Here is a 15011-nt window from a genome sequence, read left to right on the forward strand (position 1 = left end):
TCTAACAGCCAATACCCTATTTTGTGTGTACTTTATACACTCACCGGCCACTTCATTAGGTACAGCATGCTAGTAACGGGTTGGACCCCCTTTTGCCTTCAGAACTGCCTCAATTCTTCGTGGCATAGATTCAACAAGGTGCTGGAAGCTTTCCCCAAAGATTTTGGTCCATATTGACATGATGGCATCACACAGTTGCCGCAGATTTGTCAGCTGCACATCCATGATGCGAATCTCCCGTTCCACCACATCCCAAAGATGCTCTATTGGATTGAGATCTGGTGACTGTGGAGGCCATTTGAGTACAGTGAACTCATTGTCATGTTCAAGAAACCAGTCTGAGATGATTCCAGCTTTATGACATGGCGCATTATCCTGCTGAAAGTAGCCATCAGATGTTGGGTACATTGTGGTCATAAAGGGATGGACATGGTCAGCAACAGTACTCAGGTAGGCTGTGGCGTTGCAACGATGCTCAATTGGTACCAAGGGGCCCAAAGAGTGCCAAGAAAATATTCCCCACACCATGACACCACCACCACCAGCCTGAACCGTTGATACAAGGCAGGATGGATCCATGCTTTCATGTTGTTGACGCCAAATTCTGACTCTACCATCCGAATGTCGCAGCAGAAATCTAGACTCATCAGACCAGGCAACGTTTTTCCAATCTTCTACTATCTAATTTCGATGAGCTTGTGCAAATTATAGCCTCAGTTTCCTGTTCTTATCTGAAAGGAGTGGCACCCAGTGTGGTCTTCTGTTGCTGTAGCCCATCTGCCTCAAAGTTCGACGTACTGTGCATTCAGAGATGCTCTTCTGCCTACCTTGGTTGTAACGGGTGGCGATTTGAGTCACTGTTGCCTTTCTATCAGCTCGAACCAGTCTGCCCATTCTCCTCTGACCTCTGGCATCAACAAGGCATTTCCGCCCACAGAACTGCCGCTCACTGGATGTTTTTTCTTTTTCGGACCATTCTCTGTAAACCCTAGAGATGGTTGTGCGTGAAAATCCCAGTAGATCAGCAGTTTCTGAAATACTCAGACCAGCCCTTCTGGCACCAACAACCATGCCACGTTCAAAGGCACTCAAATCACCTTTCTTCCCCATACTGATGCTCGGTTTGAACTGCAGGAGATTGTCTTGACCATGTCTACATGCCTAGATGCACTGAGTTGCCGCCATGTGATTGGCTGATTAGAAATTAAGTGTTAACGAGCAGTTGGACAGGTGTACCTAATAAAGTGGCCGGTGAGTGTATATTGATTCATGTTCTTGATTGTACATGAAAAGCACCAGCCTGGTGAAATATCACAATTACATGTAAAGACAAGATGACAGTTTTTTAGCTCCCATAATCACGCAGTCTGCCAATTGCCTGATGTAGCTTTGAATACACTGCTGACATTTACAGTTTATGGCTATGCACAACATCCTAGCAAAGCAATGAAAGGGTTAACCACGCTATCTAAGGTAATACTCAGGACAATGTAGAAACAGTCAGCGCTGAAATAGCACAGCAGATTATTCATAGCACCTCCCCAGGCACAGCATTGACTTTTCAGGCGGAATTAATTACTGGGGCGTCCCTTCTAGCCAACCGCCCCCCCCCCAAATCCTCATAACGTGCTCCAACTTACAACAGCGAGGAACTCTATGGCATCAATGTCTTCTACATGACAAAATCTACAGAGCTGCATATAGACGACAGCAAGCAGGGCATATGGATCCACTTCTGGCAAAGACAAACCTTCAGTTCTTGTCATCAGCCGTCAATGTCTGACTGACAAGGATCAGCCTTTATCTCATCAAAAAAGAGGTCATGCAGGACATGGGGCACATAGCCGACTGACATAAAGAAAACCTGCCACCATATATCCTGACATGTCTGCCAAGATCAATTCTTAAAATGCAATATATATATATATGTAAATGTATGTTGTAAAACATATGTTATACTGCTCCTCCGTTGATTTCTCTTACAACTAATTATTAGATGTTAATAGTTTGGGTTCTGTTCCTATTCCCGCTAACACTCTTGCTCACCTGAGCTGACAATGTCTCTGTGTAGGGACATACCCCTTTTACATGGAAATGGAGATGTACATTTATTTATAATGAGGAATGGAATAATACAGAGGTATGAGATAAGTTTCTCCAGAATTGTTATTTCTTGTGGAATATGAACATTTACTTAAATCATGGACAATGTAGACAATGCAGGCGAAAAGATGGAACTAAGAGCCAATTGGAGGCACCTGCCACAGTACCAATGTCCACCAACAGTAAACTGGTTAAATAAAAATACATGTACATAAGATCTATCTGTATGTAATTATATAATTATATATTAATGTGTAGTTCCTAGATCAACCCATAGTAAGTTCAATGCCTGAAAATCATATCCATTCATCTAAATCCGGTAGTTTTGAAAAGCATTTAATGGATTTTTTGCCATAAATCTGCCTCATAGGGCTTTACCCTAATGGTTACTATTACTACCCTCTTTACATAGATCCAACTTTTTCACAACCTGTCTTCCATTGTTGGCAGCCACCCCGGTCTGTTCTGAAACAATGAAGCCTTATACCCCTACACAAGGTTTACTTAATGATTACACTACTGTTTATCTGCATTGCAAGGCACAATAAGGTGAATGCTGGGCACAATAAAACATTAATACCGTAAATAAATCTGCTGACTCCGGTGAATTAATTCATCTTCCTTAGCTCCTTTCCCTCCACCCTGTGTCTTATTATGGAACCACCAAATATATCTGGTTGTCAAAAACACACCTCTGGGATTTGTGACTGTGAAACACAAGGCAGCAGCTGTTTGGCAACATTGCTAAATCCTGAACAGCAACTGCAGTGACATTGTATTTAGTGAAACCTGCAGATTCTGCGCCCCCATAGTTCCTAATATCATTGGGAAAGGGGGATGCATGCACAGATACTTACCACAATGCAAATCATCTCTCCCAGGCGAAAGCCATTTGCATCATATTGTTCTATTTGGTTGCTACACATGTATTTGTCTTTGGTGACAGTTGTACTGCACATGTTATAGGATGTGTCATAGGAAACACAAGCTTGTACTGATTTACCATCACATCTAGATCACCCCTGCCCATGTCCCTCACCATGTATAACACATAATACTACGTATCCCCCTGGAATATGGCACCTTACATGTCCCTTCATTGCTCATCCAGAGTGATCTTATATCAGCAGGTTTCCTTATATTCAGTACTTTTCAACAACTAAAATGAGCAGTGACAATTGGCTACTGCCGGTGGTGGTGGGCACTGGGCATCTTCCATGGGCACATGTCATGTGGTAGCCTAGACAGGAGGCTTTCCCAATCAATATTTGGGTTATTTGCTTTATCAAACCTATTCATACATATTTCCCTACATACAGTATAAGATGAATCAATGTATGGACATCATTTTGTGGGCATGATTGCTGCCATGTCAGGTGCCAGGCATGAGGGTAGGCAGCCCCTCCTGGTAGATAATGACGGGGCTGGAGACATGATACAGACCCACTCTATCCTCTCATTACCTCCCTCCCAAGATGTGCCACCCAGGGGCAGTGCCCGCTCTCTTACCTGCTGTGTAGCCCCAGGGTGTGTCCGGGGAAGCTCCGGGGGCAGTGTCAGTGCGGTGCCCGCTCCGCTAGCTCCATTCTCCCCGCGCTCCGGGTCTGTGCTGTGTGAGAGCCGCTCTCCGCTCCGCCCTCTCGTGTGTCGGTGGCTCTGGCACCGCCCGGCCGTCTATGTGACGACTCCCAGGCGTCTGCCTCCCTCCTCCGGCTCATGGACTCCTCTCCCATATACACATATCTCACCTCATGATGGACGAGGCGCTGTGTGCACTGTGTGCTCATTGTCCCCCTCATCTTGTAGGTTGCCCCCACTCATTGCTTTGTCTCGCACCTGTACTCTTGTGACAATAGTTATGACAGTCACATCAGTGAGGTTTCAAGCTACAACCCTTGTGACATAATTGTGATAATTGCAAAGATTTAATTATATGAAAATTGTAAAGATTAGAGGAAGGGCCCCATCCCCTTCCCACTTAAAAAATATTCATTGTTGTATACTCACGCATGGAAGTTACAATCACACACACACATACACACACACACATACATATATATATATATATATATATATATATATATATATATATATATACACATTTATACACTCATCATTGCCATATACAGATGTACAGCATAGTATATACGCGCCATACACCGTATACACATCAAATATGCATAATATTACATATATGTTTTATACGTATTATGCTGTATTATGTGTGATATGTATATAATTGTGGAGATGCTCCATTCTTTGGTGTGTCAGGTCAGATGATGAGGCCCCCTCACTATGGCTGCAACCCCTGTAGTTACACCCTGATATAGATTGTACAGATATCATTATGTAAAGAATGTATATATATATATATGATTATGTATAGATTTTTAAAGATTAGATTATGTATATGCAACACCCTCGCCGATGCAAGGCAGAGCTGTGTTTGCAAATACGTCCCACCATGTAGCTTGCAGCCTGTGTAGGGTCTGATTAGCCTCACAGCATGTCACTACATAACACTAGATAACACAGATGAACTCTGCAGTGGTAGATCCTGCCTGGTAAGGCAGGAGTTAATTGCTTTATGTGATGTAAAATGTGTCATCCAATCACATGTATTATCCTAATGTATTGTAAGCTGGGATGTAATTGGAGGAGTAACCACCACATGACCAAGAGCTGAGAAAAAGTGACGGTTGGAGATTTCCAACAGTCAGTTCAGTCAGAGAAGTGAGTCTGACAGGATTCAGTCAGAAAGACTAACCAGTCAGACCAAGCAGTGAGTTAGACAGAGAGAGAGAAAAGGGGTATCATCCTACCTTCCAGGGTGATATCTGAAGCAACCCAGGACAAGCTGAAGCATCCTTCTAGGACACAGCTACCTCCCAGCCTGCCATTGCATCCAGGCTGATGATCCCTCCTGTGGCTCCCTCCGACTGCATCTCAGCACTCCACCATTTTGTTAAGGCACTTTGCTGCGGTTCTTGTCGGTTCCAATAAAGAACTGTAAGTTGTTTTTGTTCAACCTCTGTCTCCGTCTGGTCCCTGCTACTACGGCTGCCATCATCACAGGCACCCTGTCCACCACACAGAGACTTATACTCTAGACACCCAAGGGTTACCCCAGGGAGATCCGCTATAGCAGCCTCTCCCTCATCATTTCTTGCCAACACCACCCTGCTGGAGACCTGCCAGGCTGTAGGACAGCCCTCCGGTCCCCATACCAAGCACCGTGACACTAGCGTGCCTAGGCCGCAACCGCCAGCCACTCAGGTACTGCGGGCCCCGGCTGACTCCAGGCCCCGAGAAAAGGCTAGGCCCCGGTGGGGGATGTTGCATATAGAATGTAAATGATTATATAAACATCATAAATATATGAGTATGTAGATTGTAAAGATATGATCTAATATATAAAGCTAAGTGTATGTGTATGTATGTATGTCCACTAAAGGAATATATACCGTCGCGTTTACAATCAACAAATTTTGCACAGCCGCTCTCTGTGAGGGAACATCATAGACTAGGTTTTGAGCCGAAATTTTCACCCAGCACCCTCAAAAATCCACTTATTAACCAGCCATTGTCTGCTGCTGCTGTGGCAGTTAGAAACTGTGATTGAAGCTGTTTGAAGCTGTGATTGGTTGCTATTCTGCCACAGGTCATTAATATGAGCTATGAGCTTTGATTGGTTACTATAGGCCAGTGATGGCGAACCTTTTAGAGACCGAGTGCCCAAACTACAACCAAGACCCACTTATTTATCGCAAAGTGCCAACACAGAAATTTTATTTGTGATTTATACTCCCTTCTCTGTCACAGCTTTCATTGATACCAGCCCCCTGAGGACACCAATAAAGCATAAAATAGAAGAAATTTGGATGATCATTGTAGCTTCCCTCCAGGGTCCCATAAACAGGAAGAATTGTCAGGGTCGGAGCAGGAGCTACAATGATAATCCAGATCTGTCCACACCTTCCCTCTACTCCAGTAGTCCCAGGTAGCAATGTCACTTAAAAATAACTCTGTGCACAGCAAGTCCTGGGATGTCTGGGACTGCAGGAAGATACCTGGAGTCATCTCTGGTGATGGCCTGAGTGCCCACAGAAAGGGCTCTGAGTGCCACCTCTGGCACCAGTGCCATAGGTTCGCCACCACTGCTATAGGCAATGAATATAAGACAGCTAATGAGTGAGTTAATAGGGATAGAGATAGAGAGGAAGAGAGAGTGAGAGACTGGCAGGGAGAGTGAGTGAGAGGCAGAGAGAGAATGAGAGACAGGCAGGGAGAGTGAGTGACAGACAGTCAGAGAGCGTGACTGACAGAGACAGTCATTGAGAGTGAGAGACAAGCAGGGAGAGTGAAGGAAAGACAGAGAGACATGTGGGGAGAGTTAGTGACAGAGAGACAGTCAGAGTGGGTTACATAGAAACATTCAGGGAAAATGAGTGACAGAGAGACAGTCAGGAAAAGTGAGGGACAATCAGGGAGAGTGAGTGACAGAGAGACAAACAGGGAGAGTAAGTGAGTGAGAGACAGGAAGGGGGAGATAGATACATAGATATCTAAAATATATATATATTTTTAACTCATTCTATTTTGTTATAGCTAAGAGCAGGTATTTACTATGCCGGGCAACGCTGGAATCTACAGCTAGTTATATAGATTATAAAGATAAGATCATGTAAATGTTATAAAGCTAGGATTATGTATAGAATGTAAGAAGTTAGATTTTACCTTTTTATGTAGTAAGGATTACATTATGTAAAGATGATAAAGATATGCTTAGATATAGATTGTAAACATAAGATTATGTAAATATTGTAAAGATAGGATTACGTATAGAATGTAAGAAATTAGATTGTACCTCCAGCCTGTGAATAACTCATAACTCTGTGCATGTGGATACAGAAGACTAGATAGCATTGTAGCTATGATGAGGAATGGATTGGCTTTAAGCATTGATTTTACTTTCCTATTTAGAACTATATTGTGAGAACTGGGTCAATATCTCCTGGACTCCGCTTCAAACCACAATTGTTATTTCAGTGACTGCAATGTTTGCGTCGTGAGCCTGCTTAAGACATGGCATCTAAAAATCACCACAAATGGAAAAAAGCAAAAATCCACACCAACATTTGATGCAGAACATCTTTTGCAGCTACCCTTTGGGCAGATGCACAAGACAGTATACTTAGTTACAGTTACAGTTACCTTTTAGTAACTGAAAATTGTTGTGAAAAGAAAATGTAAAAAAATTCATAATAATGACATATAAAAGGATTACAATGTCTACTCTTTTAAAGGAAATCTACCATTTGATTTAATGCCTTATGAACCAAACATACCTTGAGAATGCTGTAGCTACACTGATGCAGAAATGTATCTTGTTTAGTCCCTGAGCTGAGTGGTTTTGCTGAAAAAACTATTATAAAATTATAATAATTAAGCTGTCTTGCTTCTGTGGCTGGGGCTAAGCGCTTCTCCTCCCACATAAAGTATGCACTACTCAAGAAAATAATGTAATCACTGTGTTGTGCCCTACAGGCAGAAGTAATCAATCGCTCCACCATCCCCCAGCTGCTGTGTATGAGTGATCCAGCTCCGGTTGATTAGTCCTGTCTGGACAGTTCAGGAAGCTCCGGGTATAATGTGTTTATGTAGACAGCCAGCAGCACCAAGCTTTTCCAGGTCCTGAATGCTATAATAGTTTTTTCAGCAAACCCATTCAACCCAGGGATTAAACAAGATATGCTTTTGCATCAGTGTAGCTACAGCATTCTCAAGGTATGTTTGGTTCATAATGCATGAAATCAAATGGTAGATTTCCTTTAAATATTTAATGTTCACACAAGGCATTTTGGTTGCGCCAAAATGCATGTGTCAGGATGCATGCATCAGGACGTATGTGCCAATATGCATGCTTTTCATGTTACCATGCATTTGGCTGTTTTTTTTCTTAATTGCTGAAAGTGTAAGCAGCTGAGTAAACATTTTCACAGCTGCTTACACTTAAAGCAATGAAGAAAATGCTTTCAAAGCAGCCAAATGCATAATAGCATTTGAAAACACTTGAAAACGGCATGGGTGACCGCACCCTTAGGCTACATTCAGACGGCCGTTTGGGGGATGTATATATGGCCGACGTATATACGGCCAATATAAGTCCCCCATAGACGGCAATGGGCACACTGCGCATGAATTAGGGTTCTTTGGGCACATACTATATCTCCGATTATAGCAGAATATGCAATCAGGGGATTGACATTGTGGACATGGAATAAGATTTAGTTTTTCACTAAAAGCATCCATTCCCACTCATTTAAAAAACACCCCCTCTCAGAAGTAGAGACTCTCAAATCCAGCCTCCTTTACATGACCATCTAGCGCTATCACCTACCTGGGAGTCAAGATTTCCAACGACTTGTCCAAATTGTTTACTAACAATTTTTCTTCCCGCTAGCCAATTTCATCTCAGATCATGACGTATGGCGGAAAAAAGATTTCTCTTGGTTTGGAGCCTCCTCCCTCGATTGTTGTACCTTCTGCAAACCATCCCCATTGGCATACCCACCACCTTTTGGGAGAGAACTAGGAGATGTTTCTCTAAATTAATTTGGTCCCCAGGCCACCCCAGAGTGAAAAGAGACATTCTGATTTTACCAAAGGATAGAGGAGGTGTAGGTCTCCCGGACTGTCGCCTCTATTATCTAATGGCGATATAAGCAAGGTGCCCAATAGTAGTTAAGACTTAACTTTTAATTCAAATAATGTAAAAAAGCCACCTATCTACCTGTGGCTAGAATAAACATTCAACAATGACAACGGAAAAGAATTTCTTCCTTTAAAAACATAAACCTAGTGACATAGAGATCATTAAGGACATTGGAGTGTCCTGGTGAAAAGTACAGCTTAATAAGCAAACAGGGGTACAGTTAAGCCAGGTATATTGCATGTGTAAGCAGGAGATAGCAAGGGAAGTAAAAACAGGTTGGGTCTCACCAGTCTTCATCCAGGGGAGGCAGGATTACCGGGTATATGGTCCAGAGATGGCCTAGTAGTCCCTATTAACTCTGGCTCCTGAGCCCCTTGAATTGCTCCCAGCCCTTTTTAAAGGAAGAAATTCTTTTCCTTTGTCATTGTTGAATGTTTATTCTAGCCACAGGTAGATAGGTGGCTTTTTTACATTATTTGAATTAAAAGTTAAGTCTTAACTACTATTGGGCACCTTGCTTATATCACTTGGTTACTCTATTTGATGCCATGGTCTGGAGCCAGTCTTGAACAAGTTACCTCTCTAATAGAGGAACATTTGACAAGCTCCCATACATTTACCTTTTATACTCTATTATCTAATGGCAGCCCTTGCTAGATTACTTGATTATTTTCACCATAAAAGCTCCAAACCATGGGCCTCTCTAGCGCAGAGTATGTGCCCCAGGGAGCTTTCCAAATCAATGCCGTTTCCCTAGAACAAAAATCAAAATACATAAACAAGTAAAATCGTATACATATGAGGTATTTCTGCATCTCAAAATTTTTGATCTATTAATATTTAAAAACAATTATTTTCGGCGAGAGGGGAGTCAATTGTTACCATTGCAATAGGAGTTTCTGCCATAATTTGGATTAAGACTTCTGAAATAAAGGTAGAATTTTAAAAATGATAAATCAGCTATCAATTTAATGTTAATATTTTTAATATTGCATATAACAGTAAAAGTATACCTGTTACAGTACATACAAGCTTCAGCTATATCAATAACAAGGCGTCTGTTAACAGGGATGAGCATTGCTCTGGGCATCGTGCCCCAGGTACCAAGCTGCAGGGCATATTCATCTTACTTATGGAAACAATTACAATGGCAGTAAAATAACATGGCAGTTATAACTTCATCTTCAACTATCCCTGCAGGCAGCTGTGTGACTGCAGGCTAAGGTATAAAATGCAAAGCTTTTATACTTTGCATTTTATAAATTATCTGTATATTTATATTTTTCTTTTAGGCCAGGTTCTGGTATTACAACAGTCAGTACAGGGTCTGCAGCCTTTTTTGATCTAAGGTTGACATATGTCAAATAGTCCCACCTCCGAAGATTGCAATAAAACATTAACAGGTGTCCCCATCTACCACAAATTTGCAAAATAGATAAATCTATCCATCCCTGGCAATACAGGGTTCTACCAGACAGAACAGAAAGACAGTGGGGTCCATTTATCATTCCTTAATAATAATAAATCTGTATCTGTAGGGCAGTGGTGGCGAACCATTGGCACAGGTGCCAGAGGTGGCACTCAGAGCCATTTCTGTTGGCACTCAGACCATTGCTCCAGGTCAGAGTTCACCAAATTGGACCAAATCCACCTGCAGTCCCAAGAAACTTAAGAGATGCTACTCTCAGTGGACCCTGGAGAGAAGCTACAATGAGAGTCTTCATTTGCCCTCCTTCTTTCAACTGTATTGGTGGCCTCAGTGGGTCAATACGATTGAAAGATGAGGAAGAACAGCTAGCAATAAGTTACTGCTTAAAATGTTGTGTTGGCACTTAATGATAAATAAGTGGATTTTGGTTGTTGTTTGGGCACTCAAACTAGTTTGGGTCTCTAGAAGGTTCGCCATCACTGATATAGGGCCATCATATTCTCCAGTGCTTTACAGATCATGGGGTACATTTAAAAACAAAATAAGACATGTCAGAGTAGTAACATAAAGTAAAGATTCAAGACAGTTTTTTTGCAAAATGTAGACAGAAATTTTATTCATGATATGAAAACAATCCAATAGTGTAACATTTCGATCCACTACGGCATTGATGGCGAACCTTTTAGAGACCGGGTGCCCAAACTACAACCTAAACCCACTTATTTTCCATCAACTGCCGACATGACAATTTATACAGTAACATTTTGCTCCCTGTTCTTCCACAACATTCAATTGAATTGCCCCCCTGAGGACACCAATAGAGTTTAAAGCAGGAGGGAAAGGGGACCTCCGAAAATAATCCAGCCCTGTTCACATCTTCTCACTCTTCCTGCAGTTCTAATCTGTCAAAGATTTGAGATCTTTAAAGAATGTTGAGAGCAGCATCTCAAGTTGTCTGGGACTGCAGAAAGATTTGAGTCCTATCTGGTAAACTCTGGGGAGGCAGCCTGGGTGCCCACAGAAAGGGCTCCGATTGCCACCTCTGGCACCTGTGCCATAGTTTCGCCATCACTGCACTAAGGGATCTTCATAAGACACTGTAATATAGGGAATAGACATGAACAAGTTAATAAACTGTTTGTTACGTCTGTATATAACATCATACACCAAATGTCAGTATGGAAAATGACAAAACAAAGTACATGTGGAGGAAACTACACAGTAACAGACTATATAGCTTAAATGAGTCCTATGAATGCGGATAATCACAGAGCCTGACAGTCAGCCCATCAGCAAGGTAAAAATAGGAATGTTTCCAAAAATATCAAAAAGTCACAGAAAAATAGAAACATCTAAAAGATAGCTTTTATTGAATCCCTTTAAAACAAAGGAGACATATTGGGGGTCATTTACTAAGGGCCCGATTTGCATTTTCCCAACGTGTTACCCGAATATTTCCGATTTGCGCCAATTTCCCCTGAATTGCCCCGGGATTTTGGTGCACGCGATCGGATTGTGGCGCATCGGCGCTGGATCGCGAATGGACCGGGTAAGTAAATCTGCCCCATTGTCTCCAAATAAACATTACAACAAATTACATATATTGAGTCCTGGTTACTATACTCTTCTAGATAAAAAGGTCTCTGTACCAGGACGCTAAATGCTCCACAGAACGATAATTCAATACACTATTTCAGGTATCTTATGGTATTGTCCCCATGATAGGATATGACATAGAGACCCACTTAACCCTACGCGTTTCACTGTTCTAATGTAGCGGCTCCTCAAGGCTATTGTTATGGGAAAAACAAACCAAAAGGGGTCCTAACAAAGATAATTAATAACGTTGATAGTGTACAAAATTAGGTAAAAAAGTAATTTTTAATTGATTGTAATTTGTAATTTTTACAAATTTTTACAGTAATTTGTAATTGATTACACGTCCAAATTACACTCACCGGCCACTTTATTAGGTACACCATGCTAGTAACGGGTTGGACCCCCTTTTGCCTTCAGAACTGCCTCAATTCTTTGTGGCATTCAACAAGGTGCTGGAAGCATTCCTCAGAGATTTTGGTCCATATGGATGGCATCACACATGATGGCATCACACAGTTGCCGCAGATTTGTCGGCTGCACATCCATGATGCGAATCTCCCGTTCCACCACATCCCAAAGATGCTCTATTGGATTGAGATCTGGTGACTGTGGAGGCCATTTGAGTACAGTGAACTCATTTCATGTTCAAGAAACCAGTCTGAGATGATTCCAGCTTTATGACATGGCGCATTATCCTGCTGAAAGTAGCCATCAGATGTTGGGTACATTGTGGTCATTATGGGATGGACATGGTCAGCAACAATACTCAGGTAGGCTTTGGCGTTGCAACGATGCTCAATTGGTACCAAGGGGCCCAAAGAGTGCCAAGAAAATATTCCCCTCACCGTGACACCACCACCACCAGCCTGAACCGTTGATACAAGGCAGGATGGATCCATGCTTTCATGTTGTTGACACCAAATTCTGACGCTACCATCCGAATGTCGCAGCAGAAATCGAGTCTCATCAGACCAGGCAACGTTTTTCCAATCTTCTACTGTCCAATTTCGATGAGCTTGTGCAAATTGTAGCCTCAGTTTCCTGTTCTTAGCTGAAAAGAGTGGTACCTGGTGTGGTCTTCTGCTGCTGTAGCCCATCTGCCTCAAAGTTCGATGTTCTGTGCGTTCAGAGATGCTCTTCTGCCTACCTTGGTTGTAACGGGTGGCGATTTGAGTCACTGTTGCCTTTCTATCAGCCCCAACCAGTCTGCCCATTCTCCTCTGACCTCTGGCATCAACAAGGCATTTCCGCCCACAGAACTGCCGCTCACTGGATGTTTTTTCTTTTTCGGACCATTCTCTTTAAACCCTAGAGATGGTTGTGCGTGAAAATCCCAGTAGATCAGCAGTTTCTGAAATACTCAGACCAGCCCTTCTGGCACCAACAACCATGCCACGTTCAAAGGCACTCAAATCACCTTTCTTCCCCATACTGATGCTCGGTTTGAACTGCAGGAGATTGTCTTGACCATGTCTACATGCCTAAATGCACTGAGTTGCCGCCATGTAATTGGCTGATTAGAAATTAAGTGTTAACGAGCAGTTGGACAGGTGTACCTAATAAAGTGGCCGGTGAGTGTATATATATATATATATATATATATATATACAGGGGCGGACTGGCCATAAGACCCACCGGGAGAAATCCCGGTGGGCCGATTGGTTTAGGGCCGGTCCGGGGCCGGTCTGGTACTGGTGGGGCCGGTGGGAAAATAAAAACAAATGAAACTCACCTCTCCGACGCCCCGACGCTGCTCCCCTGCTTGATTCCAGTCCGGCCGCGGTGATAACAACATACGCGCCGGCGTCGCACAGACCATGACGTGGGCAAGCGGCTGACGTCATGGTATGTGCGACGCCGGCCCGTACGGAGCTGTCACCGCGGCCGGACTGAGATCAAGCAGGGGAGCAGCGTCGGGGCGTCGGAGAGGTGAGTTTCATTTGTTTTTATTTTTATATACTGTGCTGGCGCTGTATCCCGGGGGATGGCAGGGGCTGTATCCCGGGGGCTGGCAGGGGCTGTATCCTGGGGGCTGGCAGGGGCTGTATCCCGGGGGCTGGCAGGGGCTGTATACCGGGGGCTGGCAGGGGCTGTATACCGGGGGCTGGCAGGGGCTGTATACCGGGGGCTGGAAGGGGCTGTATACCTGGGGCTGGCAGGGGCTGTATAGCTGAGGCTGGCAGGGGCTGTATACCTGGGGCTGGCAGGGGCTGTATACCTGGGGCTGGCAGGGGCTGTATACCTGGGGCTGGCAGGGGCTGTATACCTGGGGCAGGCAGGGGCTGTATACCTGGGGCTGGCAGGGGCTGTATACCTGGGGCTGACAGGGGCTGTATACCTGGGGCTGACAGGGGCTGTATACCTGCGGCTGACAGGGGCTGTATACCTGGGGCTGGCAGGGGCTGTATACCTGGGGCTGGCAGGGGCTGTATACCTGGGGCTGGCAGGGGCTGTATACCTGGGGCTGGCAGGGGCTGTATACCTGGGGCTGGCAGGGGCTGTATACCTGGGGCTGGCAGGGGCTGTATACCTGGGGCTGGCAGGGGCTGTATACCTGGGGCTGGCAGGGGCTGTATACCTGGGGCTGGCAGGGGCTGTATACCTGGGGCTGGCAGGGGCTGTATACCTGGGGCTGGCAGGGGCTGTATACCTGGGGCTGGCAGGGGCTGTATACCTGGGGCTGGCAGGGGCTGTATACCTGGGGCTGGCAGGGGCTGTATACCTGGGGCTGGCAGGGGCTGTATACCTGTGGCTATGGGCTGGCAGGCTGTATACCTGGGGCTATGGGCTGGCAGGCTGTATACCTGGGGCTATGGGCTGGCAGGCTGTATACCTGGGGCTATGGGCTGTGCACTGGGGCTATGGGCTGTGCACTGGGGCTATGGGCTGTGCACTGGGGCTATGGGCTGTGCACTGGGGCTATGGGCTGTGCACTGGGGCTATGGGCTGTGCACTGGGGCTATGGGCTGTGCACTGGGGCTATGGGCTGTGCACTGGGGCTATGGGCTTTCTGGCTGTGCACTGGGGCTATGGGCTTTCTGGCTGTGCACTGGGGCTATGGGCTTTCTGGCTGTATACTGGGCGTATATATATATATATATATATATATATATACTGGGGGGGATGCTGGCTACTAGTAATAGTAGCTGTATTCCTGTACATAGG

At 44.5% G+C, this 15011-nt stretch overlaps 1 protein-coding gene across 1 annotated transcript in view; it reads right to left on the reverse strand.

The window, feature by feature from the left end:
• The window catches only part of RAI2 (retinoic acid induced 2), a 36044-nt gene extending 32195 nt beyond the window's left edge, over positions 1-3849 (reverse strand). Inside the window, exon 1 of the mRNA XM_072136308.1 lies at positions 3613-3849. The gene's annotated coding sequence lies outside the window, so the exon portion shown is untranslated. The remainder of the gene's footprint in view (positions 1-3612) is intronic.
• Between the last annotated feature and the right edge of the window lie 11162 nt (positions 3850-15011).

This window comes from Engystomops pustulosus, chromosome 2, assembly GCF_040894005.1.
Source record: "Engystomops pustulosus chromosome 2, aEngPut4.maternal, whole genome shotgun sequence".
Lineage (NCBI taxonomy): Eukaryota > Metazoa > Chordata > Amphibia > Anura > Leptodactylidae > Engystomops > Engystomops pustulosus.